The following is a 26,154-nucleotide window of genomic DNA, read 5'->3' as shown; positions in this document are numbered from 1 at the left end:
ATTTATTGATTGTATGAAATAGAAAACTCAACCCAAAGTAGCACAGCAACAAAGAAATTTACAAAAATGTTCAAAGGGATATGTGGCTCCAGGGAGGATGCATACAGGGTCTCAGAATAGGTCATAAGAACACCCGAATCCTGTGTTCATACTTTAGTCCCACACATTCCTGGGCTAGTTCATTCTCAAGCAGGCTGAGGTACCCACAGCACTAGCTTTATTTTCCAGGCCCAAAGCCAAGTGGAAAAGAAGAATCTGCTTCCCTGGAAGCTCAACATAAGAAGCTCAGAGCCTCTAATTGGCTTGACAAATTTAGCCCATGTCACATACCTAGCTCTGAGTTTTCCATTGAGCACTGGTTGTTGAGGCCTGGGTCAGGGACCTCTCCCCTGGAACAAGAGGAACCATCTCTAGGCTCAGAGTCTAGACCATGTTCCATCCAGGGATTCAAACAATGTCATCAGGAACCATCTCTCAGTTTCTTCTCCCTGTGGGTTGTCTTCACTCCCGGATAAGTTATGTCCTTGCTAGGTCAAAAGTAGGAGAGGTCTGGTTCTATTAAAAACCTCGAGGATGAAATAAGAGGTAGAGCAGGGCTGCTGAAAGACCCACACCTTGCAGGGAAGTGCCAGCAAGCTAACCAGAGGAAAAATGAGCAAGCAGGACCTCATGTTCTCACCAGTGCCGTCTGTCTGCACCTCGTCGGTCACCACTGAACCGTGTATCAAACCACCCCAGACTTCCAGTGTGCTTGTGGAGCAGATGGATTCAGCTGTTTCTGTTGTCCAGAACGCAGGGCTTCATGACAGGTGTTTCACTTCTGCATTATTTCATCCTTAACGGCATCTTAACTTCCCAAGTGCAAGGAGAGCTACGTTCTTCTATTTGTCAGGGGAGCCATACATCATCTCTGCAGAGATCCGTTCATCTTTAGCTATTTCGCGGCTCCTCACGTCTCAGTTTGACTCAAGATGAATTTAATCATAGGTACTTTGGAACCATAGGAGACTTTATCTTATACTTATTTATTTTAGAGTGGTCAATATCACTCAATCAGCCTTTCAGTGAAATACAAGAAAAAGCAAACTACTTTTAATGTGATAGTTGAACTGTATTTTTGAATCCTTCCATTCCGCATGCTACGTTGGAATAACATGGAACGACGTAGCTGGATCCAAGAATCAGTATGTGTTCTGTTATTAATCACACTCAGTTAATACTTCTTATAGAGTGGATTGTACAAAACTCAGGAGAGAGTGAGAGCTCTGGCTTCTCCTGGCATACATAGTATAAAGGAAAAGAATTGCTCTCGTTGGCTAATATTGAAGAATTGGCTAAATACAGAAATTTGTCTCTACATGTGGCTGAATATATAGGGCAATTCAAATTCATTCCATTTAATGAACATAGTGTGTTCATGTTTTTGATGAAAAAGATGTGCTAATTTGGCCTTTTAAGTTTTGTTTCAAGTTTGCTTTTCTTTATATTAAGGAAAATAATAAACTCAGTGCCAATCTTACATTACTCTGTATCTAAATAAATATACACCCACAAGCTCTACTACTATTTGTTTCTTCTTTGAGAATCCTATCTATAAATGCAGTAATTGTAACAACTAGTTGTTTATGGCAGAAACAGTTATTAAAGTATTTACTTATGCAATTTTGTTGTTTTCTTTGTAAGCCAAATCAATGTATAAATCAGGGCCACCGTGTACAGGTTTGCCACTGATTGGCTCTGGGGAGCTAGGTAAGTCTATCTACATTAGTTAGGAGAAATTACAAGGTATAAAGGGGTCAGGAATCCCAAGCAAGTTTGCAACCCAGCAGGACAAGTTCTTTTTTTTTCTCTTTTTTGTATATTTTTTTTATTGGAGTTCAATTTGCCGACATATAGCATAACACCCAGCGTTCATCCCATCAAGTTCCCCCCTCAGTGCCCATCACCCAGTCACCCCAACCCCCCGCCACCCCTTCCACCACCCCTTGTTTGTTTCCCAGAGTTAGGAGTCTCTCATGTTCTATCACCCTGACTGATATTTCCCATTCATTTTCTCTCCTTTCCCCTTTAATCCCTTTCACTATTTTTTATATTCCCCGAATGAATGAGACCATATAATGTTTGTCCTCCAATTGACTTACTTCACTCAGCATAATACCCTCCAGTTCCCTCCATGTTGAAGCAAATTGTGGGTATTTGTCATTTCTAATGGCTGAGTAATATTCCATTGTATACATAGACCACATCTTCTTTATCCACTCATCTTTCAGTGGACACGGGGGCTCCCTCCACAGTTTGGCTATTGTGGACATTGCTGCTAGAAACATCGGGGTGCAGGTGTCCCGGCATTTCACTGCATCTGTATCTTTGGGGTAAATTCCCAGCAGTGCAATTGCTGGGTCATAGGGTGGTTCTATTTCTAACTCTTTGAGGAACCTCCACACAGTTTTCCAGAGTGGCTGCACCAGTTCACATTCCCACCCACAGTGCAAGAGGGTTCCCCTTTCTCCACATCCTCTCCAACATTTGTTGTTTCCTGTCTTGTTAATTTTCCCCATTCTCACTGGTATGAGGTGGTATCTCATTGTGGTTTTGATTTGTATTGCCCTGATGGCAAGTGATGTGGAGCATTTTCTCATGTGCTTGTTGGCCGTGTCTGTCTTCTTTGGTAAAATTTCTGTTCATGTCTTTTGTCCATTTCATGATTGGATTGTTTGTTTCTTTGCTGTTGAGTTTAATAAGTTCTTTAGAGATCTGGGATACTAGCCCTTTATCTGATATGTCATTTGCAAATATCTTCTCCCATTCCGTAGGTTGTCTTCTAGTTTTGTTGTCTGTTTCTTTTGCTGTGCAGAAGCTTTTTATCTTGATGAAGTCCCAATAGTTCATTTTTGCTTTTGTTTCCCTTGCCTTCATAAATGTTTCTTTCAAGAAGTTTCTGTAGCCGAGTTCAAAAAGGGTGTTGCCTGTGTTCTCCTCTAGGATTTTGATGTATTCTTGTCTCACATTTAGGTCCGTCATCCATTTTGAGTTTATCTTTGTGTATGGTGTAAGAGAGTGGTCTAGTTCCATTCTTCTGCAGGTGGCTGTCCAATTTTCCCAGCACCATTTATTGAAGAGACGGTCCCCAGCAGGACAAGTTCTATTAGGTAAGGCTTGAGAATAATCTTCTGTGACTCCAGGCACCACTATCTGGGCCCCGGGTAGCAACCCCATCCTTTGCATCCCACTTCCTTTGGCCTCTGAATCTGTGGCTCTGCCCTCAGAGTCATCCTTCCTTCCTTTCATCTCACCTCTGTCTCTTCCAGGCCAGGCTGACAGTGTTTCTGCTTATTTAACAGTCTTCCACGAATGTTAGGGAGATCTGTGTCAATAATCTGGAGGGTATTCCACAGATTTTTCCTGGATGATCCCATCTCTATTCCTCTCCTGCAGAGATGGTTGATTGGATCCGGGAGTCACACATCTAATCTCTCTAGCCAGAATTGGCTCATCCACACACTCGTAGTATTCTTTCCAGAGCCCACTTGCTCATTTTTTGTTATCTGGATAGGCAAAAAATTATCCAAATCATCAAGTGCTGTTTTTTGTTTTTTTTTGTTTTTTGTTTTTGTTTTTTTTAACAATGCTGCTTTCAATTTATCTCTTTCCTCTCAAATTTGGCTATAAGCAGCAAGGAGAAACCAGGCCACAACTTCCATACTTTGCTTTGAAGTCTCTTCAACAAAATAATCCAAGTTCATCATTCACAAGCTCTACTTTCCACCTCACAGCAGAACATAACTCAGCCAAGTTTTCTGCCACTGTGTATATAAGAATCACCTTTCCTCCACTGTCCATAACATGTTCATAATTTCCTTTTAAGGCCTCACCAGAAGAACTTCCACCATTCCTATTTCCAGCACGTTCTGTTTCTAATGATATATGTATTCATGAAGATGAATGGAGCTTTCCTGTAGCTCTCTCTTCTTTCTGAGTCCTTCCTGGAATTGTGTGTAATGTCCTTACTTTACCGACAGTCTCCTCAAAGCAATCCAGGCTTTTTCTATCATGTACCTCAAAATTCTTCCAACTTCAACCCATGACCCCATTTCAAAGCCACTTCCACATTGTTAGGTATTTGTTATAGCAAACCTCATTTTCCTGGTACCAGAATCAGTGTTAGTGTCCTAGTGCTGCCACAACAAAGTGCCTCAGATGAATGGCTGAAAACATAGGAACTTGTTATCCCACGGTTCTGGAGGCTAAAAGTCTGAAATCAAGTTGTTGGCAGGCTGACCTACCTCTGAAGGCTCTAGGGAAAAGTCTTTCCTTGCCTCTTCTAGCTTCTGGTGGTTTGCTGGCAATACTTGACATTGTTGGGCTTGAAGCTGCAACATTCCCATCTCACCTTGTGTGTGAGTGCATGTCTTTGCATCTCTCCCTACATGGACAAAAGTCATATTGGATTTAGGCACCCCTCTAATTTGGTGTGACCTCAATTTACTACACTTGCAAAAACTCTCTTTCCAAATAAGGCCATCTTCATGGGTAGCTGGGGTTAGAACTTCACATCTTTTGGAGAGACATGATTCAGCTCAAAATGCTCTTCTTCTGAGGGTCTTCACTTCCCCCATTGACACGAACAAGACCTTTTGGGTGCACATGACAGAAGACACAAAGCAAACTGGCTCAGGCCAAAAGAGCCTGTCTGGCTCTCATAGCTGACATATACCTGGGTAGTGCAGATAGCAGTAGGGCAGGGCACTCTTGCTCTCTTACTTCCTTATTCTTGCATGCCATCTTCATTCTCAGGTAAATTATGCTGGCTTTGTCTCCACTGCATCCCCAAGTGCTTCTGTTTCAGGAAAAGGATGCTCTTATCACGATACTTGCACAAAAGTCCTAGGCCTTCCTGTCATTAGTTCCCACTGTGCAAAGTCCCTGCCTTGGATATTGGGCCGATGGACTTTGCTGCATGGTATGTGCAGCATACCATGCTTGAGTTCTCCCCTGGATCCAGAGGAGCAGGGTCACCTACATGGGCTGAGGTCACATAAATCAAGCTGCCATTACCAAAAGGAGAGGGAGAGCCTGCCACTGCAGGCTGTCTAGATCAGTACCTAAAGGGGCTGAATCAGCTGGTCTCTAAGGGCCCTTCAGCTCTAACTTTGCTACAGATTTTGCTGCATACCCTCCCCTGATTCTTGGCCAAATAGTTATATTACGGCAGCTTTAGTTTCTTTGTCAATAAAACACTACTTCATTGTGTGTTTTTTAATTTAATTATTTGGAGGGTCAGCTTTGGTGAAGTATAATTTACATACAGTATAATCTGCCAATGATAAGTCTTTAATTTGATGAGTTTAGACAAATGCATTCAGTTGCATAACCACCACCATAATCACTGATAGGACATTTCCTTCACCTCCAAAAGTTCTCTTGTACCCCTTATAGTCAGTCTCCTTATCCCATCTCTCATCCCTGATAATGACTGATCCACTTTCTAACAGTATAGCTTTGCATGTTTTTTCCTTTTAAGATAATCCATGAAAGTACTTTGTATTTAATTTTTAGGGCTTGCTTGTATAGCCACTCTGGAAAACAGTGTGGAGTTTCCACAACAAGTTAAAAATAGAGCTACCCTACGACCCAGCAATTGCACTACTGGGGATTTACCCCAAAGATACTGATGTAGTGAAATGTCGGGATACCTGCACCCCAGTGTTCATAGCAGCAATGTCCACAATAGCCAAACTGTGGAAGGATCCATGATGTCCTTTGACAGATGAATGGATTAAGAAGATGTGGTATATACAATGGAACATTACTCGGCCATCAGAAAAGGTGAATACCCACCATTTGGTTTGACATGGATGGGCCTGGAGGATATTATGCTGAATGAAGTAAGTCAGTTGGAGAAGGACAATCATGAAATGGTTTCACTCGAACATGGAATATAAGAACTAGTGAAAGGGAGTATAAGGGAAAGGAGGGGAACTGAGTGGGAAAAATTAGAGAGGGAGACAAACCATGAGAGACTCCTAACTCTGGGAAACAAACAAAGCATTGTGGAAGGGGAGGTGGGTGGGTGATGGGATAGCTGGGTGATGGGCACTGAGGAGGGCACTTGATGGGATGGGCACTGGGTGTTTATACTGTACATTGGTAAATTGAATTTAAATTAAAAAAAAAAACTGAAAAAAAAAAAAAAACAAAGTGAAAATGCAGTGGCCAAAATTTTAACAAGGGAATAATTGTCAAAGGAAATTTTCATGTAAAATAGATTAAAATGGTATTTTATCGGCACACACACACACAAATTTTTTTTAGTGCTAGAGTTAAAGCCCTGGTACAAGCTCTATCTACATAAATTTTAGCCTTTATGAATATGAATGGGCTTGGTGAAATTAGGGAGAACCCACTCATCATTTTAGGATGAACCATATGCCATTGCTGATACTTGATAGTTTTTAACATATGAAAAATGGGAATTTTGTAGGTTCAGTCTGATAAGAGTAGGATAAAGAAGTTGCTCATGCTACTCCTAATGGTTGCTGCATAGGGAACGTGGTGTCAACCATCCTTGTCCCTTGTCTTTTACTTATTTGATACATGTGGCTTTGTGCGTGGTGATGTGCTGGCATGAAAGGAGAAAGAATGGGTTATCATTGTAAGAAAGGAGCTGTCTTTGTGGAGGTGATTTGCCCACCCAGTCTCCATCCTTCTCCTTTTAGTAATATCCCATAAATATTAGGGGGTATTTTCACTGGGGACCCATCAGTCCACAGGGTTTATGCCTTGTTCCAGACCTGGTCAAAGAGTGATGTTTTCTTGGATGCAGTGATTGGTTCAAGAATGAACACATGACCCTGTTAGAGCCAATCAGAGCCCAGCCCTAGGACTTTGCTGGAGCTACAGAGGAAGACAAGCTCTCTTCTACGCAAAGGTTTCAGCCCAGGGCTATGAAAGCCATCCAGCCATTCTGTGGATTCAGCCTGACTGGGAACAGAACTTAACATAGAAGAACATACAGCTGAGAGACAAAGAGTGAAACATAATCCAGATGACATTATTTGAGGCTCTGTCATGTCCAGCTGTGCCTTAGAGTCATATTCCCAGATATCTTGGTTACATAAGCCAGTACTGTTCTTTGCTTAAATTTATTCTTTTTCTGTCACTTGCAACTGCAGAGTCCTGTCTGTTACAGCATGCCATCCCAAAGAGATAAGTGCATGATCATGTCTCTGGAAACTATTTAAAATATGTACTCAATGGGCATCAAAGCGAAAATTGTTTGAAGAATGTATCCCTTTTAATCCTAACAAAAAAGGAAATCTTTTATCTTGGTTGAATCTGATAATGAAGAGAAAATCTAGCGCTTTCTGTCCTCTCTCTCAGACACAAACATTTTAAAGAAAAGATATTTCTTTTTGCTTTAATCTATTGTTAAGCTATAATAATGCTTTGGAGAAACATTGGTAGAAGAAAAACATCTGGTACTATGGACTTTCACATCTCCTATTTTACAAGGGTGAGATAGCATCAAGGAAGCAGTCTGAGGAAGCCCCAGGTTCCATTTGGGAGTGATTTGTGCCAAGAAAGATTGTATTTTCCCCTTTCAGGTCTATTGTAGTGCTCTCTTCTCTTGATGAGGCTGAATACGTGGCATGGGTTCTCACTAGTGCCCTGTTCCACTTCCTACTCCTAATTCTCAACTATATTTGTGTCACAGTCACCCAGCCTGATTGAAAGGGACTAGAAAAATTTACACTAGACTCTTGGGGCTATAGTTTTTTATTAGTGGGGAGTCTGCTTCTTTCTCTCCCACTGCAGCTCCCCCTGCTTGTGTGCTTTCTCTCTGTCAAATAAATAAATAAATAATCTTTTAAAAAACTAGGTTTATTTATCTTTAACTATAATAATGATAATTCTCCTTTAGGATCACTATGAGGATTAAGTGAGATAAGGCCCAAATAATGAGCATTAGAGCCAACTTTGAGTAACTTTGTGCCAGCCCTGTGCACAATAGATTCTATTGGTTGCCCACCCAGCATCCCTACCCCTCTCTTTTATCCTAATAGAAGCCTGATTTCATTTAGGAATTGATTCCTTTTCTGGAAATCCCTGCATGTTTTTCCAGTAGTCTCTTCCCTTTGGGGGAAGCTTGTCCTTCCTCTGTTTCCTTTGCACATGATTAGTTCAGGCTTGGGCATGTGACCAAACTCTGGGCAATGAACTACGAGGGGAAATCTATTAGGGGGCCTCTGGGAAAATGTTCCCTTGATCCTAATATGCTTCTGGATAGTATTGTTTCTAAATGCAAAGACTAAAGCAGTTATAGCCATCTTCCACCAACTAGAATACAAAATCATCACAGATTGGCAGAGCAGAGAGGTGGAAAGAATCTGGGACTTTCAAGTCATTGTTAACCAAACCAGTCTTATGCTCCCCTAACATATGACTTCCTGTTATGTCCCATAATACAGTTCCCTATTGTTTAAGTCAGGTAGAATTTAATTGCTGACCTATAATTAAAAAAAAATTAATCCTTAAATAGCTCTATAAGGAACCTGGTTGTTCAGGGCATGGTTACTCTTCCAGGATGCTTGGCCATCCTCCAACCTGCTGAATCCCAGAGGGCTTTCCACCTGCTATTTGCTGTTTGATTGCACCTCTTCCTTTGTTCATTTGCTTCTGACTCTTCACAAAATAACTTGGTGCCACACAAGTCTGTGGACTTATAGGAGGAAGAGATGCTCTTAGTTCATGTTCTGGGAGGAAGACTACTCAGTAGCTGACCACACCGAAGTGAATACACTTCCTCTTGGAATCCTCTAGCATAGAGCCATGCACATGGTAGGTGTGTTGCTATTTTATTGCTGCATAACAAATTGCCACCTATCTAGCTGCTTAAAATCATTCCAGTGCATTATCTCACAGTTCCATAGGTCAGATATTTAGGTAGGCTTGACTTGGTTTCTGGGTCTCACAAATCTGAAACCAAGGTGGAGGCTGGGCTGGTTCTCATCTAGAAGCTCTGGAAAGAATCCACTTTCCAGTTCATTCCAATTGTTAGCAGAATTCAGTTCCATGTGGTTGTAGGACTGTGGTCCCCACTACCCAGCTGGCTATCAGCTGGGGGCTTTCTCAGTCCCTAAAAGTTGACTTGAATCAAACATGTGACTCTTCAATATTCAGAGACATCAAGGACACGCTGAATCCTTCTTGCACTTCAAATATTTCTGACTTCCTCTTTGGCTAAGAGTAGGAAAAAAAATCTCAAAAAACAAAAAACTCTCTGCTTATCTGACTGGATCAGGTCCAGATCTCATATTTTTAGGTCAGCTGACTTGAGTTCAGTTCCATCAGCAAAATAGCCTCAGATTAAAGTTTAATTGAATAATTAAGGGACAGAAATTTTGGATAGGATCCATGTTTAAAACTCCAGTTACCATAGCAGTGTTGTATAAAATTATTATTATTATTATTATTATTTTGGTATTGAATTAAGGAGAGAACAGAAAAAATTGTTAAATAAAGTATCAAATTAATGAATTTTACCTCTGCTAATTTCAGGACTCCTTTAATATAATATTAGTGTTACTCTGGTTATACTGCCCATTGTTGTAACCAAGAAAACCACAACTTAACAGAAAAAAACCCAAACAAACCAGTAATTATGCTGATGTTGTTGCCTTTTTTATTTTTGGAAGGAAGAGAATTTGCTGATTTGGGCCAACATTTTCCCCTCAATGGCTGGCACTGCTCAGTAACATTACAAATGTTATTCATATATAGTGTTTATTTATTTTGGGGTCTTGGGCAAAAAAAAGCGCTACTTATTTTTTTTTAAATAAAAATGGATTTAAACATGTGGAAAAGTTTAAAAGAAGAAGGTTAGTACAATCAATATAAAATAGTTGTAAAAAGGGACCCGCTTCATTATAATGTTGTGATTTCTGAGCCGTGTTGAGTTTCGATAGTTGCCCAACACTATAATTATGAGTAGAGCTAGGAAAGTGGGTGCCCTTCAAAAGTTTGGGACAATTGGTTGGGATTTTGTAGGCAATCCAGTGTCGAAAGGTTTGCTTCATCATTTTGTGGTGTTATCTTTGGATTGAGAAACAAGGATCATATAAAAAAAATAAGTTCAGAGATTCCTGGTGGATTTTGCCATATTGTGGCTTGTAGCCTATTTGCTGGAAGCATCATTAAATCCTCAGTACTAAAAATTAAACTTTAAGTTTTTAATAGAAAAGTGACTATTTTGTGTGTGTGTTGTCTTCAAGTGAGAGGTCCAGTGCATCATTTTCCTCATATCAAATGAACAACAATAGGGGTTAGCTATTGATAGCTGGCAAAAAGATATAGACCACTGCCTCAGTTGATCTGTCTCTAGGAAAATAAGTTCAAAGTAAAGCACCAAATGGCATCCGAATGGGGATATAGCTCTGTGGGCTGCCCTTGACAACCCATGTGGGCTCCCTTTTGAGCTGTGAGCTGTAAACCTGGGAAGAGTCTTGGAAGTACATCAGTGCTGCCTGAACCCACTAGGCTTGTGGAAAAGGAGAAGGAGGAGGTGAAGGAGAGAGAAACTCAGTGGTTGAAGAGTAGCAATTATGGAGCCAGCCAGACAGGGCTTCACGATGTAACTTGAAAGTGGGTATGCCTGGGTGGCTCAGTGGTTGAGCGTTTGCCTCTGGCTCAGGTCATGATCCTGGGGTCCTGGGATCAAGTCCTGCATTGAGCTCCCCACAGGGAGCCTGCTTCTCCCTCTGCCTATGTCTCTGCCTCTTTGTCTCTCATGAATAGATAAATTTTTTTTAAATCTTAAAAAAAAAAAAAGATGTAGCTTGAAGGAGAGCTGGGCAAGTTGTTGTAAGACTGTGGGTAAGTTGCCTCATCTTTCAAACTCTGGGGTCCTCATATCTTAAGTAGAAATGATAATAATAATAATAATAATAACAACAACAACAACAACAACAGTAATACCTGTGGGCTGAATATTGTACCCTTCCCTCCAAATTCATATTTTAAAATCCTAACCCCCAATGTGATGGTGTTTGGAAGTGAAGCATTTAAGAGGTGATCAGGTCATGAGGAGAGAGCTTCATGAATCTGATTAGTGCCCTTATAAAAAAGACCCCTGGGAACTTCCTTATCTCTTCTGCCATGTGAAGTTACAGCAAAAAGGCAGTCGCTTAGGAAGCAGGTTCTAACCAGACATTGAATCTGCGGGCACCTTGATCTTGGAATTTCCAGTCCCCAGAACTGTAAGAAGTAAATTTCTGTTGTTTATAAGCCATCCAGTCTTATAAAAGGCCTTCTGCTATAGCAGTCCAAACAAGCTAAGACCATACCTCTTAGCTTTGGATGATTACATCAAGTGATGCATAAAAGTAGTTACCAGAGGACCTGGCATGCAGGTACATAGCAAATGTTGGCTGTAATTGAAGAGACTCATGAAAGAAGGAAGCAGGAAATATTGAGAGAAAACGAGAACTAGGAGAAGGAAGAAAGGGAATATGAGAAAATGAGACTACTGGGGACAGACAGAAGAAGAAGGGTTGGTCTAGGTCACCAAAATTTGATGTGCTTAGAAGAATAAGTGTTTAAATTAAATATTTCATTGGCCTAGTGAGCTTGCATTCCACGGATGAACACTGTTTACTGCATACATCCCTTGAGATGCTGAGTTTCTCTATTCTTTGATTGAAGCTCTAAGGGACTGGCCAGCATGGCCCACAGGATGCCTCTGTAATCCCATGGTGATTAGTGGAGCTCAGGAAATATTTCGTAACCACCAGTCCTTACTCGTAAACTTACTCTACATTGAAAATGTAGAGTAGGCATCAAACTTTTCACTGTGACTCTGAGCACAGAATCTCAGGATAACTGTAATCTAAGTTAAATACGACCTTGAAGAGTGGGGCAGGTTGGGAACGAATGAAGGAGCTCAGGGGAGAGATTGTCCCCAGGGATCCCGAGACTGAAGCGTGGGCCTGAGCTCCCCTCCCAGTCTTAGCTTTGCTCCTGGGCTCACTGCCGTCACAGCTGTCCTTTGGTGAGTTGTAAAGGAAAGGACGCCCTTTTCAGGAGCACCAGAGTCCTGATTTAATCTCGGGCAGAGTATCTCCAAGGTCTGCCAGTGATTCTGCTTTTTGGAGAATAAGAGGATTGAATCACTTCCTTCGGCAAAATGGCAAATGGGGTGGAAAGTCTCTGTTGCAGCAAGGGAAGAGACGGGAAAAGACGGCTTTGGGCTTTGTTGTGCTTTGAAATGTTGGTACTGAAATCCATTCATTTAGGATAAATGAAGAAATCTCCTTTTAAGAAAGTTAGCCAATATGCTTGGGAGGTCCTGTCAGTTTCCCTGGGGTCTTTCTGGGGTGCTGGGGGAGCCACTGACATCAACTACTATTCTCCACCTCCAACTATGTCTCTATTCCAATCCCACTTTGAGAGTCAAACCAAATAAAAAGTGGGCTTTTTAGGTTGTAACTAATGCTTTGCCTAGATTTGAAGGCAATTTTATAGTTCATGAAGGCTTCAATAACCCTTTTCCCTTTACTCTTAAAGATGTAGGTGGGTGGTAAATAGGAACATGAGCCTCTTTCTCAAGTTGGCCTGTCAAGAAGCAGTAGATAGGGGCCACGTGGTAGTTCAGTCAGTTAAGCGGTAGACTCCTGGTTTCGGCTCAAGTCTTATCTCAGGGTTGTGAGATGGAGCCCGGCATCCTGCTCCATGCTCAGCAGGGAGCCTACTTGAGATTCTCTCCCAGTGCCTCCCCCCACCACTCCCAATCTCTCTCTCTCTCAAATAAATAAATCAATCTTTAAAAAAAAGAAGCAGTAGATAGGATGGCAATTTAGTGGCTGAATGTCCCATTAGGGGCGACGCAGGGGAGGCTGGAACCTGTCAGGGAATGTCAGCAGACACTAGCCCGGGGCCTGGCTCCTATTGGTCACTCTGAGGATGTTTGTTGATCAGCAAATATTATCTGAATAAATTGGGTTTCCAGGAATGATGCTGATAGCTAATAGATCTGAGTGTACTGGCTCATATGTAAAGTGGCTAGAGAGGTACCTGGCATGGAATACCTCATCCTGAGAGGAGGGAACTATTCTCAGTGTTTTGAGATGGGGAACCTGAGTAACAAAATGAATTAGCAGCTTGACCAAGGTCATCACAGTAATACCTAGTAAGTGTAAGTGGCAGAGCAGGGATTTGACACCATTCAACTCAGCTCCAGGCCTTCTGTTTCCCATTACTGCTTATTTAAAACTGAACAGCCATCTTCTCCTCCCCCACCCACCTGTCCTGCTTCTCTTATTGTGTTTCCTCGCTCTGAGAATAGTTCCACTATCCGTTCATTTACACCAACCAGCAATCTGAGGAGAACCCTTGACTTGCCACCTACCATTCACCTGTGTCAATCAGTCACCATATTTTGTCAAGCCCCGCATCCCCACTATCTCACCTGATCCCTTCTCTCCTACCCATGGCCTCTGTCCTGGTCTAAGATGTCTTAGTCTCTTGCCTGAGATTCTGTCTTCATAAGCTAGCTTGTCTTCTGGTTGTCCTTCCTCCAGTCTGATCTCCACAGTTCCTGCAGATTTCTGAACTTTAAATCGGACCCTTTCAGAGGTTGAAATCCTCAATGGATCCTCCATCTCATGACATAGAGCCATATTCCCCATGTGGCCTGCATGATCACTTAATGGGTACTCCTGGAGAGGAGTTTGTGGAGACTTTCACAGGTAGGGAACTTGAACCAGCCGTGATAGATAGACTTACTCTTTTGGTTAATGCCTCTGACAACCTCAGGAAGAAAGTCTCAATTTAGTATTAATATGTCTTCAAGATCTTTCGAATTCTTGATTATCTTCCATTTCTAACCGAGAGAGAGCAAGCAGCTGTAGTCAGTTATAATTTAATACTGCTGCTGCTTTTTATTGTATTTTTAAGGTTTATTTCTACTTTATGGTTCATGATGCAAGTTTTTCCAGTTACAGTAGTGATATAAAGTTGTCTTTTAAAAAGAGTATACATAAGTTTTAAAATAACAGCATGATAGAAATTCTTAATGAATGAACAGGTGAGATAATACATTAAAAATTGATCATGGTGTAAGAAGCTTGGATTTTGGAGAATCTCAATTATAGCACTTTCTGGAACCTGCTCCCTGCCTGTGTCACTGGCCTCAACTCCCATGTTTGGGTTGTTTCATGAAAATGGAGTCCTGTGTGCCACTTGAACCTCTTCTCCCTGCCTTCTCAGAGACATGAGAGCTCAGTAGGAAAAAAAATCCCATATTAGCTCTTATGTCTTATAGCCACAATACTGTCATGGGCAGACATTGTTGTACTAAAAAGTTCACTAAAGTAAGTTCTTTGAGTCATGTTTTAAACATGTGGTCAAATGATTGAATAATGTATTTTCATACCTTAGGGGAATAAATGCTCTAGGATGCTTAGTGGGTAGCTGTTATTCGAGCTTTTTATAGGTTTTTATTCAATGGAACATCCTATCATCAGAAGCTGGGAAATCCAGCTCTGCCTTAGCAGGCTGTCTCATCTTTTATAGGGTTAATTCTATAAAACTCCAGGAGAATTTCTTTTTCCCTTAATTGTTTGTCAGAATATGAGAATCACAGGAAACTACTCATTCCTAAATCTCACATACTTGCACAGGTTTGCACAAGTCAAGTCTATAATAGGGCTTAACACCTCCTGTGCACCTCTCAACTTACACTATAAGCGCTTCTTCTGAAGCAATTGCACTGAGTTTGCTGACCTGAGAAAGCATTTCTTTGATTTCTCATCATGCCTCTTCTTGGAATTTTGAAGATAAAATGCTTTTGCTGAGACTGTTGCTTGGTACAGAGCCATGTGGATTTGCAGCCACTGAGCCAGCATCCCATAATCAAAAATGTTTTTCTATGTCTTGGATCACCTCATTATGCTTTCTTATCCTATTTTACTGCCTTGCCCCACCCCACCCCACCATTGTTTTTGGTTCCTGGGCAGTAGCAAATACATGTTTCAGTTTCTGAAAACGGGGGTCTTATAATAAGACAAATCATAAAAGCAGGGTCACAAACAAATACGTTATAGAATAAAATGTGCATGAAAATTTTAAGCTTCAACATGGAACTTTGAGGAATTTAATGATTGTGACTGGTCCCCTTGGGCTGCCTCTTGAAATCCAAAGATACTTTCATCTCTTCTCCATTTGGGGCACTTTTGATGGAGAATGTGGACTCATGCTTCCATATACCAGTGTGATGGGTTGTGGTAAAAGCCTGAAAATCCTGGGAACAAACTCCAGAATCTGAAGTGTATGGAAGCAGGGAGGTAAACCCTGGGGTCATCTGGTAGAAATGCCTTGTTGACACATGAGACAGAGGCTTCAAGAGTTGAAGACTCATCCAGGTGTGAAAACAATCCTTTGCAGGAGATCCAAGCCTTCTTGACTCAGGCCTGAGATCATTCTTGTCTGTGATGATCACAGGAATTCCTGGGTCCTAGGATACTTTCTAATCCTGTGTGTGCCTTTGCCTCTGTCGGGAAAACCAGCGAGGTCTGGAGATACTCGTTTCCCAATGGCCTCCCGGAATCCAAGATCCCTGGAGATGGCTAGCACTTCTGCTGTTGCTTCTGGGAATGAGAATGTAGAGGTCAAACATGAAAGAGTGGCCTCTGGCTAGGCCACCCTTGGGTAATGAAACAGGAAGGACATTTGATGAGAAGCCACACATGTATTTTGTCTTCCAAGGCTTTGAGACAATCACCAGCTTCTCCCAAAATTTCACTTCCCTTTGTTGTCTCGTTTGCACAGCCCAAGTAGAGTTGTGTTTTCAATGTGTTCTGGGTTGCCTGCAGGATTTCTCGGAAACCTCAAGCAGTTGTTTAAGTTGTGTGATCTCCATCACCACCCTCTGGAAAACCTGTGGCTAATATTCCACAGTGGCCCTGGAATCTGGGGTAGCTTCTCAGTGACCTGGCTTCCGTGGCTTCTCTGGGGTAGATCAAAGACTTCAAAACAGCCCGAGCATGTGAAATGATTGCTAACTGTTCTCGGTTCTTCCACAGTGATTTGTTCTCGAAAGCCCAGCCTTTACATCTTTTTCCAAAAATTGTACACGGCATTCGTTCTCTAAAGCAGCTGAAAAGCTAATAGACATTCTCATTTTATTCCACCCCCGACTACAGGCAACTCTATTGCCAGATGAGTTTATCTGAATTCCATTTGCTTAGACTTTATGAAATGAATACATTTGAATTAATTTGTAGCTTTCTGAGGAGAGGGAAGTGATGCTTTGAGGGGTTAAGCAAAATCTGTGTTAGTTTATATAAATGGATCTTTATGAGTGCAAATGTCCTCACACCACGTTATCATATCAGGTCTATTGGTTTATATAAAATTTTCATTAAGTGATCCTAAAATACACACATGGGGATTTCGAAAATGAGTTTTTCCCTTTGAACAGCCATATATTTATGTTTCTTTGGATTGCGTTGGCGGATTAAATATATTTTCCCTTTTAAAGCTAACACTTGGGAGAAATATGCATCAATAAGTATGTAAGTTATAACTCCAATTTCCAACAAACTGCATTTGCTGTATTTGGTAACTCTCTAATACTGTTTCTTTCCATAATAATTAGAGCAGAATTGAGATGCCATAAAAGAAACTCCAGACTTTGCTGTCATTTGTTGGAGGGGGTGGGGAATAAGAAGCATTTGGCTTCTTTGTAAGTTGAAATTTTTATTATTGTATTTGTATTTCTAAATGACTGTGAATGGGACAGTGGTGGGTAAACTCATGAATGTTAATCTGGCTAGAGCTTCCGCTTTCATAACACTTAGTTATTCTGTCCTTTATTACACTCTTATAGACGTTGATGGTTCAACAATTGGAGCTTTTAAACTAATGGAAGGCTTTCAACCAAATAGAATGCCTTCATTACTAGTGAGCAGGGACATCTGAATGTGAATTGAGGTGGTTTAAACTAATCTAACATTTTTATAAAAGACTGATACCCATAATTTATGTTTATTTTCAGTTTTCTTTGATTTGAATAAATGAGGGCAGGGATTTATATTATTTCTCATCTTTTCAAAAACACGCCTAGCCTGGGGCCCAACTGCATTAGTCAGTATAACAAACAAACCCGAAATGTCAGGGGACTAACACATGGAAGTTTATTTTTTTGCTACTGTAAGTGCCCCTGTGTGCCCATGAGCATTCTAGGACATTTCTCTTCCAGTGGGAGACTCAGGCACCCAGGAACCTTCCATTATATTATCTGGAATTGCTACAAAGGGAAAAGATGGTGTGTGATACTGAGCCCTCTGTCAAGTACTTTACATATTGAGTGACACCTGTCACATCTATTCACTGCTCATTGGTCAAACTAGTTACATGGCCCACACAAACAATAAGGAAAGCCAGGGAATGGAGGAGATTACGAGGGATACTCAGCACTACTTTCTTAACCACCCCAGCATCTCACAGGTGCCTGGCAAATGTGAATTGGGAGAACGAACGAATGAATCATGAATCCTGTTAAACTGCCTGGCAGTTGGAGAAGGCTATTGCGATTTTAAATCGATAGAGAAGGGATTGAAAAGCACTGGAGAAATACTAACCTTAAGTGGGTTTTTTGTATATTTGCATCATCAACAGCTGTAAGATTTGGTTGCTAGTTTTAAGTCTAGGCATCTTGGCTCTGCCTCACAATGATTTTTTTTTTCAAGGTCCCGACACAGGCAGCCTGAAAACATTCCACTTTTTGATCCTGAAGGCATCCAAAGCAAACAGCGTCTTGCAGTTTATTAGGTGGAAGTGTTTCAGAGCCTTTGCAGTGTGCAGGGTAGGAATGGACCTTTTTAAGGTTACAGAACAGGTTAACCTCCATTGACAAGATGAAATTGAAGCCGTTTTATCTTGCCACAGAACAGTTCTCGATCTGTATTGTCAGCACGGAAGAGTGTATCCATTTTCTCCAAAACATTATCTCAAATGAAATGTCAGAGCACTAAATGGATTTACCGTCTTCTCTTATTTGTTATTTTGATCTTCAATTTTTTTTAATCCCATTTATTTATTGTCATATGAAGTTAAAACAGTAACAGAAATAAACAGGGGAGGCTGAGCGAGAAAAAGATCACACCCTCACAATCTTCCATCTTAATCCTAATTGTTGCAGAATCCTTAAGGAATGTCCTTAGGTTTAATTTCTAGTTTTCCTTTTCTTAACTCATGACATCTCATTTCCTCATATTATTGTGATTCAAACAGGTCAGTTCACTCAAATATATTCAGAACACTCACTAAATACAAGACAGTGTATGATGTAGATATGTTGCAATAGTTGCATGCTTTCCCATGATACCTTGTTAAGTTGCAATTCTGGAAAGCAGCCCAGAGCAACCAAAAATGGCCTCAGTGTTGGACTTGGTCACATCTGGTTTCCAATGTGGATTTTGCTACCTCCTAGCTATAGGACCCTCAGACAATCACTTAATCACACTGAGCTGCAGTTTTCTCATGGGGTCAGATGGGTGCAGGAGAGTATGTGGAGGACCTTAAGAGATCCTAAGCAAGGACACAGTACAGTATCTGGATGCATCAGCCTCCATGTAGCTTCATTCAGATAACACTGGCATTTTCTGAAATGACATAGAACTTACTGTGTGTTGAAAATACAATAACATTTTTCTAGATTTTGTAAGATTCCATCTATTCTCAATGTGTCTGGAAAAGCTTAGGATGGCTCTTCATTCCATTCTTTTCCCTGACCCCCAGTGATACCCCCACCTCCAAGTATAATAAATCAGCCTTTGGACACCCAACCCTGCACATTAGGCACCCTAGTGGTCACTACACTTGTTATCACTTATTTTCTCTTTATCTGAGAAGCTGTTCCTAGGATTCTAGGTAGTGATGGAAAAGACATTGTTATAATTTGTTACCTTGGTCACTGGCAGTGGACATCCCCCCCTTTTATGGTGTGTATACTGTAGCCTTGGATGTCTCTTTCTCTAATTAACATCCTGTGAGAAATGCAGAGGGGAATCAGCAAGACCAACTGGACCACTTTGATAGTAAGTGCTAGAATGTTCTAAATAGCAGTCCTAATCATGATAATAAGGCCACATATTCTGTGTCTACCCTTTAGTTGCTTCTTAACCCTTCTGAGCAAGAATGGCAAAGTAACCATAATGTAGAGACTAGGGTGTGATTTAGTTCTTACTTAAATTGGGATTTATGAAGAAACTTTTTTTTAATCTATAGGGAATTGTGAGAATTCCTTTTTAGAACAATTTAGGTATATAATTTAAAAAACATTTTAATACTACTGATAAGCAGTGCCCTGAATATGGGTTTGCTTTAGAGGCAGGGGATATCATCATATGTAAAGCATCATGCTCATTTTAAACCAAGTACCCTGGTTGAGTCTTGCTCTTCCACATTTTGCTACCTAGTTATGGATTCAAATTCATAGATGAATTTTTTTACTTGAACCAGATAATCTATTTATTGGACACTTAAGGAGCTCATTATAGGATGATTGGTTAGTCTTGTAAGCTGCTTTGCTGGCTGGACCTAGAGGTCACATGTTCTGGTTCAACCTACAGTTCTTGAGTATGAGCCATGAAACTATCAACAATTTCTCACTGATGATTTCATATACAGTATGTTAGGTCAGTTAGGTTCTTATAAAAACCTCTGTAATGTAGTATAGTTGACATCTTTTGAGGTCTCCTTCCAGGCTAACAATGATTCTCCCCACCCCAGTAGCCCCTTCATTCATGAGGGTGGGCCCCAAGAACCATGTTTGTGTAGCTTGATGTCATCACCATTCCAACCATCCCAGGACCATCTGACACATGGTGGACCAATTATATTCCTCACCTTGAATTTGGGAATTGGACCAAAAGTTTTGGTTTATCCTAGGCTAATCTCTGAGTAGAAAGGTGGAAACATGGAGAGTCTGTGGACCTTTCTCTTTGCTCTATGAGCCAGTGGACCAGGAAAGCCAGTCTTTAGAGGAGACTAGCAAGGGACAAAAAGGAGAAATGAGAGAATTTGACCCAGGGGTCTGGTGGCTTTCTTGACCCTGGTTTCAGGCCTTTCTTGAGGCCTGGCTGCTTTCAGTCCCTTGAATCCTATCAAGCACTTTTATAAATTTTTTACTTCTTAAAAAAAGAGCATAAGTAGATGTTTTTGTTTCTCTTTCACTTGTGAAAAAGACTGAGGCTCAGGGAAATCAATCTTATGGCAAGAGTGTGTGGCAATGTTTCTGAACTCTTGGTCAAAGTCAAAAACTAAAAGGATCTGTGGCTCACTTATCTGGGTATTCCAAGGTAGAACTCTGCCTTCAAGCATGACTAGAGTCAAGGATTTGACCAGAATCATTTGATTGAATTTCACTCTTCCTTGCCAGCTCTTGGCTTCATTTGTTTCTGTGTGGCTTTGTGATCTCTGAGTGTGGGGCAAGATGGCCCTTGGCAGCCGGAAGCAACAACACTGCAACCCTTGTTGGAGGTCGTGCCAACGTTAGTGTCCCAGAGTCCATTGCATTGCCTGAGAAAGAACTCTGACTGATCAGCCTGGGTCACATGCTGGCATGTGAGGGCCCCCTTGATTGGCATTTCCCCCATATTAGAAATTTGGGGTTCCATTACTGAATTAAGGGAGAAGAGATGCTGCGCAGACCAAAACAATCTTATTCACCACATTTGCTGTTTTTTCCTACCTGAGTACAAGTGACAGATGATGCTCATCTGTGTGACAGACTCCCATATGCAGTTTTTCTCCTCCAGCTGTGAGTCACCTCCACTCCCTCCTACTCAAGAAAATCAATCTGGATACAGATGATTACAGCTTATTATTCAGATAACCTTAAAATCTACTCTAATTAGAAAAGACAATCCTTTACAAATGTGAGTACTTTCACCATTACTAGTAACAAGTGTGACACATCTCAAAATTGCTTGGGAGGGGGGCAAATCCTGGGGTGGAAAACTCTGCTTTTAGGTGGATGTTATCTGGATCCCTCTGAGATTGATGGATAATGGTATTGATATCTTTTTTGACACAAGCCTACCTAATCAAAGCACATTTGAGTGCCTCCCAACAGTCAGACCCTGTTGTAGACCTTAGGCTTCAAGCTATGAACAAGACAGACTATATTCATAGAGAGATCAAGTTTTTAATGGGGAGAGAGGGAAAAATAAACTTAGGAACAAATAAAAAGAACTTCAGATATTGCATGCAATAAAGAAAATAAAACAGGGTATTGGGCTTGTTATTGTCCAGCATGGTAGCCACTAGGCACCTGTGGCTTTTTAAGTCAGATTAAAATTTATTAAAATAAAATCAAGTTAAAAAGTAAGTTCTTCAGTCACACCAGTGACATTTCATATGCTCAATAACCATAAGTATCTGGTGGCTGTTATATAGATAGCGCAGATACAGAATATGTCCATCATTGCTCAAAGTTCTGTTGCATTGGGCTTGACAGTGACTGCAAAGATATATAGCCAGCGGTGCTTAGGAAGGCTTTCTGCAAAGCTAGGTTTTATGCTCAGACCTAAAGTGAGCCATGCCAAGGTCTCGGGGAATAGCATTCCAGGCAGAACCGACAATAAATGCAAAAACCCTGAGATGAAAGTGATCTTGGCCAATTTCAAGATTCAGTGATGGCCAGTGTCTCTGATTGAGCTGGGGAGGCAGGAGAGAGTCTGGTGAAGTATGATCCTGGGTTTTATCCTGCACCATTGGAAACCATTGCTTAAGCGAAAAACAGAGACAGCTCTGTTCAATTTCTGAAGGATCATTCTGGCTGCGAGTGGGGAAGTGGAATGGCAGCGTTAAAAGCAGCACATAGAAGGCTTTAGAAATCATTTGATGAATGAAAAAAAATGATGAAAGGACCCAACCAAACTAGGGTGTCCATTAGTCTGACATCTCTTTAGTAGGGCTTTGGCCTTGATAGAGCTCACAGAGGGGTTTCCAGCTGCCTTGAAAGATCTCGTATCATGATGTCAGATCAAGTGGTCAGCCAAATGAACCCCATGACACCCTGAGCCCTCAGGGTATGAGAGTTCCCCCAACATTACCCCCTTTCTCTCAATGTCAGAGGTTGGCTCACTGTTGGCTGCCCTCAGCTCTTCTGAACTCCTACCATATTTTGGGGATCACTGCAGGGCATTGTTGCTGTGTGATATTCCTCCCTTCATATTCCTTCATTAATCTGTGGTGGGCCAGGCATTGTATTTGGTGCTAGGATTACAGTGGCACAAGAAGCAGCAGCTGTGGTCTCTGCAAACATATATATCACACGCTGTAGATGGAGACTGTCTTACCCAGATAATCACGTGGGTAAGTGATGACCCCAGGATAAGTAAGCAGTTCAAGAACACCTAGTGGGGATATCCTCAGTCTGAGAGGTTAGAGGAGCTGCCCTGAGGATGTGATAATTGGACTGGATTTAAGGAGGAATAGGGATTAGGGAAGTGGCAGCTGGAGAAAGTGTTTGGGACAGAGGGAACAGCATGGGCAGAGGCCACGTGGACCATAGGGCAATAGACAGGCTAAGAGACCAGTGAGGCGGAGGTGGAGGGAACAGAGGAGAGGTGGTGCTAGTTCCGGGGTTGGGCAAAGTGAACAAAGGGACACCAGCTGGAAAGCCCACCACCAGGGAGTGGAAGATGATGGTGCTCTCACCTTGCTTTTTCAAATGCTTCCCTCTGTCTGTCTGCCAGTCAGCTCTACCAGGATAGTGGCTTCTACCATCTTGTCAAAATCCTGTTAGCTAGAACTAAATGAAATTGCCAATAAACAACCATTTTTGACTGACAGAAAAAAAAAAGGCAGCTTTGTACAGTACAACCTGATACTGAGTGCTTTTTGTTTTTCACCCTTTATATGCCTCACAATAACTCCACTGTAACATGAGTGGTTGTAATTCCGTTTTACGGACGATGTAATGGAGAGGTTGTGGCTAAGCAGCAGAGCTGGGATTTGAACCCAGCACACTGGAGTTAAGTGCTCCCACTCCAAGGCTCTTAAAACTAAATGCCAAGTGGCCAGCTAGCTTGCAGGAAGCCTCAGCCCAAGGCCTGCATAAGTAGCTTGCGAATAGCCCGTTAATACTTGTATTGGGGTATTCTCAAGTGGCCAGAGATTCCAGATGGCTGGGAGGGGGATATTCATTATCTGGTTTTTTTCAAAGGACGGTGACACTTGGGGAATTATAAATGAGTTAATGTAACATTAATACCTAGAAATACTCTGGAACAGATCATTAAAAAATCAATTTTCACACATGAGGAGAAGATGAGATTATTGAGTAGTAACCAGACGGCACTAGACCTTCGGAGAGGGGCACGGATGAGTAGCAATATATGTCGCTTCCCCACAGGATACGCCTGCACTGGGAGTTTGGTATTTGCTTGGCTCATTTGGAACTAATATTCCTAGTAATTTTTATTTTTTAATCTAAGTTGTAAAAAGCTGGCCATCATCCCAGAGCAGAGAAGGGGGAAAAAAAATGAGGAAAAGAGGAGAGAACCAAAACATATTAAGAGCCTGCTCTGGGCACTGTGCCCATTGCTTTTGTATGTTTTATTCTATTCAATCCGCAGAAAGATCTTAAGAGGTAGGTGTCACCACTGCCTTTTCACAGACAAGGAAACTGAGTCACAGAGCTGGTAGCGTGCCTTTCGGAAGCAAATGTGGTTTCAGCCCTGGGCATCAGGCACCAAAGCCCCCCCTCTCCTTCCCATACCCGGCTGGTTTCCTGCTTCATGAGTGGAGCATAGCATGAAATCTAGGCACTGGGGTCCTGAGGTGGAATCAGGAGGCCCACACAGATTGCCCCCCTGGCTGGGAACTGAGTTCCAGGTGGGGAGTGGGAGGGCTCTTCCCGGGGGGTGGTAAAACATGAGAATGCAAGTGGTACAGACAGGGAGTGCTGTATCCATGCATGCGTCCCACCATCTGACTGAGGACGTGTGGGCACTGGGCTCGGTGCCGGGGATGGGGGTGTGAGAAAGGCGCCGTGTCTCTGGCTGGACAGGGGCTCCTGACGTCTTGGGATGCATGGGTGCCGGCCTGCCTTTATGGAGCTTACCGCCCCAAACAAACCCTCTAAGGACTTCCCAACGATGAATAAGAGCAAATGCTGGGAAAGAAAGAGCCGCAAACCCCACTGATTTCCTGAGTGGGGAGAGGCGATGAGAGCAGGCAGGGTAACCAGGAAGGGGAGAGGCGGCAGGGGAGTGGGAGAGCCCTGCACCTCACCTTGCTGGTGAGTGTGAACCTCGGCTGCCACCCGGGCTGCATTGAGTTCTCGCCTGTGAGAGGAGCTGATGTGCAGCTGTGAAGGAGCTCATAGTCGCCTCACCTTACAGGTGAGGGAGTTTAGGCACATGACGATCAGGTAGGGAGAGACGGGGTGATGGGGCGGACAGGTCTGGGGCTGCGTAGAGCCCGAAGGCAGTGATGGGGCCAGGTGCGGAATGTGCACAGGACAGGGAGCAGCCTGGGCTGGAGGCGTGCATCCCTGTGGGCCCTGGGTGCTGAGGTAAGTCTTCCTGGGAGGTCCTTGGGGGTCCTTCATCGTCAGGCTGTGATGAGGGTACTAATTAGGACTCAGTGCTTGCAAGGAACAGAAACCCACTCAAGTGAGCTCAGCGGAATTTATGATAAAGACCGAGAGGAGAGACTGCCTCAGGTAATCCCAGGGCCCTGCTTCTGCCTGCCCGGAAGGGTTGGAGACTGGGGCAAAAGCCTTCTGTGGAAACAGGCTTGCTGTTCCAACAGTAGCAAGAGGACCATGTGGCAAGAGTGGGGTGAGGGGCTGTTCAACGTGCAGGAGACCAGGTGGGCAAGGTGGGCAGCAGCCAGACTGCAGAGCCTTTCAAAGCCCAGGGAAGGGCTTTTCCTGAGGGTGGCAGGAAACCACTGGGGAGTGACACAATCTGATTCACATTTCTAAATAATCAGTGACTGCTGCCTGGGTAGATGGCAGGGGACAAGGGGTTGGCTGGAAGCCCAGCTGATAGGCAGTGGCCACAGTCCATTTTGAGGGGACAGTCACCGTGACATTTAACTTTGTGTCAACTTGGGTAGGCCACAGTACCCAGCTGTTTGTTAGGTCAAATACCAGTTTTGATGTTGCCTTGAAGGTATCTTTCAGATGTGATTTAACCTCTACAGTCAGTGGACTTTGAGTAAAACAGATCACCCTCCATAACGAGGGGCACTTCATCCAATCAGCTGAAAACCTTAAGAGCAAAGACTGGAGGGAGAAGCATTCTGCTTCCATGTGCAACATGAAAACCCTGCCTGAGTTTCCAGCCTGCCTGCCCTACCCTGAGGAGCCTAGACTCAAGACTGCCGTAGCTTATCCTACAGATTTTGGACTTGCTAGTTCTCACAGTCAAATGAGCCAATTCCTTTAATAAATCTGTATCTCCCTCTCGCCCGGTTCCCTCTCTCTACTGGTTCCGTTTCTCTGGAGAACCTGGACTAAGGTAGACACTTCCTACTTCGGTACTTGCTTTCCTGACCATGTGTTCTGGGCCCAACATTAGGCTGGATTTTACCAGTTGGAGTTGTCCTCAGATCACTGGCAAGTAGGTAAGAGAGGCACAGGCCCAGCTCCTAGGGAGTTCAGTGTTGGTCGGTTCGACGGGACACACACATAAGAAACAACTGGAGAACCTTACAGGCAGGATTTAATTAAAGCCAAAATGTGTGGAGCAGATACTTCCCGCCCATGAAGCAGGCCCTCTGTGGTGGGGCCTTGTAATGCTGTTATGCAACTTACCCCGCAGGAAGGGGAAGCGGAAGTCACCCTTGGAAAGAGTGTGTCTCAGCCTGGGCTGCACATTGCGATCACTTGGGAGAGGCTGAAAAAAAATACTGCCTTGGGATTCGGATGTAATTGCTCTGAGGCTTGGCTTGGACATCTGGATGTCGCAAAGCTCCCCAGCTGGAGTTGAAAAGCACTGCCTTAGGACATCTTCTTGACTAGGAGATGAGCTGGCTTTCACCTGGAAAGAGTAAAGAGGGAACCAGGGCCAGGCTCAGAACACTACATGTCTGACCAGCTGCCTGTTTTTGTAAATAAAGTTTTATTGGAATACAGCC

At 42.6% G+C, this 26,154-nt stretch overlaps 1 protein-coding gene across 6 annotated transcripts in view; it reads left to right on the top strand.

The window, feature by feature from the left end:
• Positions 1-26,154, top strand: part of CACNA2D3 (calcium voltage-gated channel auxiliary subunit alpha2delta 3) — an 832,272-nt gene that overhangs the window by 289,389 nt on the left and 516,729 nt on the right. The window lies entirely within an intron of this gene.

The sequence above is a fragment of the Canis aureus genome, chromosome 19 (genome assembly GCF_053574225.1).
Source record: "Canis aureus isolate CA01 chromosome 19, VMU_Caureus_v.1.0, whole genome shotgun sequence".
Lineage (NCBI taxonomy): Eukaryota > Metazoa > Chordata > Mammalia > Carnivora > Canidae > Canis > Canis aureus.
The sequence above is the reverse complement of the archived record's forward strand: the minus strand, read 5'-3'. Positions and strand labels throughout refer to the sequence as shown.